Genomic DNA, 7,263 nt, shown 5'->3' on the forward strand with positions numbered 1-7,263 from the left:
TTCATAAGCCTCCTCAGGTGTTTTAGTATTCAAAGTCCCACCGGCAGATGCATCGATCAATTGCCTAGTTGAGGGGTTCAATGTAACACCCCTAAACCTGGCCCAGATGTTTTGGCCAGATCCGACATGCCACATCGAAGCGTTCAAAACATTTTATACTGTTGATCCAGAAAAACTTACTTAGTGTTTTAAAAGATAATTTCATTATAGGTTAAAGTGAATGGAAGCTGTGCACCGGTAGGAAATCGGAAAAGAGGTGGTGAGTCCATCTGATTGCTAAGTACCAAGCTCCTTCGGATCCAATCCTAGACATGCATACCGCCATTGCCACACCTTAACGTCATGGATATTTCTAGGAAACCGATTTGATTAGGTCTTTTTTAGGAAAAGTGATTAATTTTGGAAAATACTTTCATTGCGGAAGCTTTGCTTGTTGTCGTGTTATTTTGAAATCAATTGTTGTTTTTGAAAACGCGCCTTAAAGCTATTTCAACAGTTGAAATAAGTAATACCTATCTTAGTAATACATATTAAAACCATCAAAAATAATTAAGCAGCCTTATTACATTTAAAAACCCAAAACCTCAAATGTAAATAAAAGGATGTCCAGTTCACCAGAAGAAAATCAAACTTTCAGAACGGGTGGCCACTCCGAATTCCCTCACAGCTCCAAGCCCACTATGGTTGGGAATTTCCTGCGTGGATGAAAATAAAAGGGGTGAGTTTGGGGAAACTCAGTGTGTAAGGAAAACCTATTCAAAGCCCAAGTTAGCTCAAACCTATTGGGCCTAAGCCCATTCAGTAACAAATGGTCTTGGACCGAGCCCTTTTCAGATTATAATAAACGGGCCTTAGCCCTTATTCAGATAATGAGATGGCCCATAGGCCCATTTCAAAATACATGCAACATCAATAACATATGCAAGCCCATTTGGGAGACTACTCAACCCACCAACCACTACACTCCACCCGCATCAATTTCTACACTCCATGTGGGAATAGCTCAACCCACCCAAATTAACACTCCACAGATTGCTTGCACTTTGTCGCTCGCTTATCAATAGAATTGAGGCAAAGCCTCCAAGACGTGGACAAGCCACTTTCAGATTCCTCCGTCAATATCCCAATCCCATGCATCGATAATAACAACATGGCATGCAAGAAATAACAACAATCAAACATGCATTTAGGTCAATTTAACCCTAGGGGTATTTCGATAATTTATCTACTAGGGTAAACCGTAAATTTTCCACTTTTAAAGGTATTTCAGTAATTTATCTATTTTAGGGTTTTTCATGCATATTCCTACTTTTCACGTACTAACAGAATCACGTACCGATGGTTCTTACCGAATTGGGCCTGTTGGCCCATCATTCCAATTTTGGCCCATTAAGCCCAAAAATATCGAGGGCAAAAAAATCATGCACTTTGCAGTCCAAATTTCACAGCTTACTAAAAACATTAATCGATTTACCTCACGAGCATTCGAACACTCGCAAATCTACAAAATACCGGTTTTCGGCATTTCAGCTTTTCGACTTTTGCCGATCCAAACTAAGAAAGAGGGTGTTGTTATACACCTGTTTGCGACGATATGCTGACGAGATCCACACATGAACTGCCTACAATTTGATTACTAACACGTTAATCTAACTATTCAAATACGAACTACGTATTAACCCCTTACAATATTCGGCCAACCACACCTACAGATCATAGTAAGCTTATAAGAAATCAATAAGCAACTCATTAACAAATTTTTGTCAATGTTTACTACATAATCATAATCTCACTGCAAGCTGTCTTCCTGAACAACAGTCACTAAATCATTTATAACTGGAGCTACGAAACTCCAAATCAAGTGCCGTTAATTTTACCTGAAAATAAACTCATATATCATCTATCAATAAAATTTTCAGAATTTTTGGTTTAGCCAATCAATACCAGATTTTTCTTAAAGTTTCCCATGTTTCACTGTTTGACTAATCGGACCACTCTTCATTACGAATCAAATTTCTCATTGTACAGAATTCAAAATATGTTCTCGTTTATTTCATTTGAAAATAAACTCATTAATATTTAATTACATAATTTATTCAGCTTCTAACTCATCTTCCACAATTTATGGTGATTTTCCAAATTCACGTTACTGCTGCTGTCCCAAGCAGATTTATTACCAAATCACTCTTTCACACATAACTTGCATGCATGTTTTTTTTAAACATGTATATCACCAATCAATCATCACAAATCTATGATTTTACTTAAGTATAATCTCCATTTCATCAGTTTAAAGCACAACATATTAGCCGATTTTTCCCCTTAGCATCTAAGCACATGCATGCTCATTTGTTTGGCTCAACTTCACATATCTTCCATTTTTCATCAAAAGAACATGAAACAACAACCATTTTCTTCATTTTAATTCATGACCAAATGCTCACAACACAACCAAAAACCAAAATATGCTTCAAGAGTTAAGGTAGAATCAAGAAGAACTCATGAACATCAAGATAGAAGCAAACTACCATGAACTTACCTTCAATTTTCTTCCCCAAGTGACCAAACATTCAAGAGCTTTCTCCTCTCCTTTCTCTTCTCTAACTTTAGGCTATGATGAACAAAGATGGACAAAACTTTGTTCTTTTCACCCCTTTTTTTTTAATAAAATTTCATATTTCATCCATTTAATTCTTTAATACAAAATACATGAAATTCTCATCATGGAACATTTACCTAACCCATTATCATGGAACATTTACCTAACCCATTATCACGAAACATTTACCTAACCCATTATCATGGAACATTTACCTAACCCATTATCAATTTGTACCATGAATTATGGATATCAAGTTCTCATATTGTCTACAACAATATGATGGCTGGCCACTTCATGTAAAATGGGAGGTTTGTCATACAAATCCTCCTATTTTGCACTCCTATTTATTTGGCCACTTCAATTTAGCCTATAGCATTTTCAAACATTTTCACATAGGTTCTATTTCATAATTTCACCCCATTTTTCTTATGGAACAAAAATTAACTAAAATTGCCGGGTTCTATCTTAACTTGGGCATTCTAGAGGCCCATTAACATAATTAAACCTATGCCAACATTCACAGAATTCCCAAAAATTGGGGCGTTACATTTAAACAATTGTAAAAAGTTTGAACCTTTAGCCATAGAGGTAACCCATGGTGAGGGCACCTTCTCAATAAATCCTTATACCTCTCCCATGCATCATATAAAGTCTCTAAATCCATTTGTATAAAGGAAGAGATAACATTCCTCAATTTGGCTGTCTTAGCCGGTGGAAAGTACTTCAGCAAAAACTTCTCGGTCATTTGATCCCGAGTAGTGATAGAACCTTGTGGTAGGGAGTTCAACCACTACTTAGCCTTATTTCTCAATGAGAAGGGGAATAATCGTAGGCAAATGGCATCATCAGAAACACCACTTATCTTGAAAGTGTTGGAAAATTCTAGGAAATTAGCCAAATGAGTATTTGGGTCTTTGTTCTGCAAACCATCAAACTGAACAAACTGTTGAATCATTTAAATAGTATTAGGTTTCAGTTCAAAATTATTTGTAGTAACAGCAGGTCTAACAATACTCGATTCAACCCCAATTAAATTGGGCTTGGCATAATCATACATAGTATGATAAGTAGGATTCGAATTTACAAGATTTACAGTAACCACAGGGGGTAACTGATTATTATGATTTTTTGCCATCTGCTCAGTATTAACAATAATATCCTCTTGCTCTTCTATTGTACTTTGTTGACTTTGCCTCACTTCTCTATGGTTTCTCCGAGCTGTACTTTCGATCTCACTGTCGAATACTAGAGGTCCTGACGGGTTTCTTCTAGTCATAAACTAAAGGAACCTTCCAGAAGCAAATAAAAGAAAAGTTAGTAAATTAAAAGTAAAACAAAAAATAAAATAAAATAAAAATAAAAATGGATAAAGTAATAAAAGTCTAGTGTTCCTAATATTTTAGTCCCTAGAAACGACGCCAAACACTTGATAATTGTTTTATGATTCACTAAACTAGACTACGATCACGACAAAGGCAAGCGCACCTATCGATTGGTAGTATAGCTATTGTTAGTCCAGAATATTGTATCCACAAGGAGTAAAACTACTAGTATTATCTATCTTTCTATTATTTAGCCTAAAACAAATGAGATTTATTTTAATCTAAATTTAACTAAACTAATTAACTAATGAACGCGACAGAGAGTGAAGAAAATAATTGAATAAACCAATGATAAAGACAATACCCAAGGAAGAATCCACCTAGACTTCACTTATTATTCTAACTCTGAATCAAACGATTTATTCACTTGTCTTGATCCGTAGAAATCCCTAAATTATGTTAATATCTCTTTCGAGACTAAGAACAACTGACACTAGTTTGATTAATTGAAATCTCTTTCTAATTAAAACCCCTATTGTCACATTAATTCAATCTATGGATTCCCTTATTAGATTTGACTCTAATCTGGCAGATTTATGTCGCCTTATGTCTTGGGTTGCATGCAACTCTGCTTACTTATGATAGATCTACTGTTAAACAGGGACTTTTGCTCTACTAATTAAGCACATCAAACTTGGAATAATATCCTGAAAACATTAAAAAAAGAATTAAGAACACACAATTAAGAACAAGAACAAGTATTTATCATTAAATTCAGAACATTAAAAATAAGGTCCGTCTTAGGTTTCATCTTCCTTAGGTATCTAGGGAATTTAGTTCATAATATAAAAGGAAGACATCTCAAATTTAGAAAAACAACAAGACATGAAAAACCCAAATAAACTTCGAGAGAAATTTGAATGGAGATCTTCAATCTTGATGTGGATCTGCTTCTGAGACGATTCCAATGGCTTTCGTCGAGTAATTTTTTCTTTCTTCTCCTCGTACCCCCTTTAGGTCTTCTTCTAGTGTGTTTATATAGACTTTAGAATGCTTAGAAACCCTAAAATTGGCTTTTTCTGCGTGTTCGGGAAACAGAGAGTGATATTGACACGGGCTGGCACATGGGCGTATGGCCTGCCCGTGTGGATCACATGGGCATTTGCCCAGCCTGTATGGATCCTGAAAACTTCTATTTCAGCCCATTTTTCGCTCCTTTTGCTCCCAAATGCTCTCCTATGTATAGAAACATAAATTTAAGGGATTAGGAGCTTTAAATTCACTAATTTTCATCATAAATCATCCAAAAATATGCCAAGCATGAAATTAAAATATGTTATATTTATGGTTTATCAAAGAGCTATTAACAAATAAAAAAATTAGAAGAGCTATTCACTATGAAACTAAATGAGGAGTGCTCGACCATTCTCCAAAGTAAGCTACCTACTAAGTAGAAATATCCAGGAAATTTTACTATCCTTTATTTTATTGGTAGTTTGAACATGAAAAAAACATTGGCTGATTTGGGCGTTAGTATAAATTTAATGCCTTATAAAATGTTCAAACAGCTTGGTCTCAGGAAACAAAAACCCACTAGCGTGAGTATTCACTTAGCTGACAGATCTATTAAATATCTTTGGGGGCATTATTGAAGATGTACTTGTGAAAGTAGATAAATTCATATTCCTTGTTGATTTTATTATACTTGACATGGATGAGGATATTGAGGTGCCTTTGGTTTTAGGAAAACCCTTTTTAGCCACTACTAGAGCTCTTATTGGCGTGGGTAATGGTAAACTTGTGCTTAGGGTAGGTGATGAAGAAAAATTTCAATTACATGATACCATGTGAGTTTCTACTAAGCAAGATTATTCCTGTTATTCTATCGATTGTATTAATCACGAAATTCAAGATTCCTTGTAGGAAATTGTTCATAAGGATGCGTTGGAATTGTGTATTATTCGAGGTGAGGAGGCCGATGGGGATAATTCTGTGACAAGTGAAATGAGAATCAATCTAAATGCTAATAAGTCTTAACTGAGACAAAAAGAGTTTGAGACCATTGAGGTAAGTAAAGATTTGAAGTCGAAACTCTCCAATGAAGAACCTCCTAAGATAGAGCTGAGGTAAATACCAAATCATTTGGAGTATGCATTCCTTAGAGACAATTTTACACTACCAGTGATTATTACTTCAGACTTAAAGTCGCATAAGAAGGATGAGTTACTGCAAGTGTTGAAGGAATACAAAAAAGTTATAGCCTGAAAGATTTCTGATATTAAATGGTTCAACCCTTCTTTTTGCACCCACAAGATCTTAATGGAAAATGAGTATAAGCCATGTGTATAAGCTCAAAGGAGGTTAAAACTCAACATGAAGGAAGTTATAAAGGCTGAGGTAATTAAACTTCTAGTTGCTAGAGTTATTTACCCTATATATGATAGTACTTGGGTGAGTCTTATGCAGGTTGTTCCTAAGAAAAGAGGCATGACTATTGTGGCTAATAAGAAAAATGAGTTGATTCCAACAAGAATAGTTACTAGATGGAGATTCTATATTGACTATAGGAAGTTGAATGATGCTATGAGGAAAGATCGTTTTCTTCTACCATTCGTAGATCAAATGTTGGAGAGGTTGTTTGGTCACATGTACTACTATTTTCTAAATGGATTTTTTGGCTATTTTCAAATCTCGATAGCTCTTGAAGATTAATAAAAGACGGCATTTACATGTGCATATGATACACTTGCTTATCAAAGAATGTCTATTAGATTATGTAACGCCCCTTCTACTTTTCAGCATTGCATGTCAACTATCTTTGATGAATTCATGGCATACATTATGGAGGTATTTATGGTTGACTTCTAAGTATTCAATAATTCTTTCCATCTATGCCTTAAAATTTTGAATCAAGTTTTAATGAGATGTGAGGAAATGAACCTTGTGCTTAATTGGGAAAAATGCCACTTCATGGTTCAAGAAGAGATTGTTTTGTGTTACAAAATTTCTGGTAACGAGATTGAGGTTGATAGAGAAAAAATTGAAACAATCAAAAAAGTACATTCCCCTAATTCAATTAAGGCTATCAGAAGTCTTTTAAGACATGTTGTGTTCTATAGGATATTTATTAAAGATTTTTCAAAAATAGCAAAACGTTTAACTAATTTACTAGAAAAAGATGTATCATTTAATTTCATTCAGAACAGTTTAGAGGATTTATGGTTCTTAAGGAAAATATAATTAATGCCCTAGTTATGGTTGCACTTGATTGGAATTTACCTTTTGAACTAATGTGTGATGCAAGTGATTTTGCAATAGGTGCAGTTCTTGGATAGTGAA

The 7,263-nt window shown here is 34.7% G+C and overlaps 1 long non-coding RNA gene and 1 other non-coding gene across 2 annotated transcripts; one reads left to right on the forward strand and one right to left on the reverse strand.

The window, feature by feature from the left end:
* Nucleotides 1–530: 530 nt before the first annotated feature.
* On the reverse strand, nt 531–2,655 carry LOC128294212 (uncharacterized). Its single transcript, XR_008284523.1, has 2 exons — nt 2,540–2,655; nt 531–695 (listed from the first exon to the last, which is right to left on the reverse strand). It is a non-coding gene; the product is annotated as an uncharacterized LOC128294212 (long non-coding RNA).
* Nucleotides 2,656–3,192: 537 nt separating this feature from the next.
* LOC128294618 (small nucleolar RNA R71) lies at nt 3,193–3,299 on the forward strand. The gene has a single exon (XR_008284926.1). It is a non-coding gene; the product is annotated as a small nucleolar RNA R71 (small nucleolar RNA).
* The last annotated feature ends 3,964 nt before the right edge of the window (nt 3,300–7,263 follow it).

Source organism: Gossypium arboreum, chromosome 6, assembly GCF_025698485.1.
Source record: "Gossypium arboreum isolate Shixiya-1 chromosome 6, ASM2569848v2, whole genome shotgun sequence".
Taxonomy (NCBI): Eukaryota; Viridiplantae; Streptophyta; class Magnoliopsida; order Malvales; family Malvaceae; genus Gossypium; species Gossypium arboreum.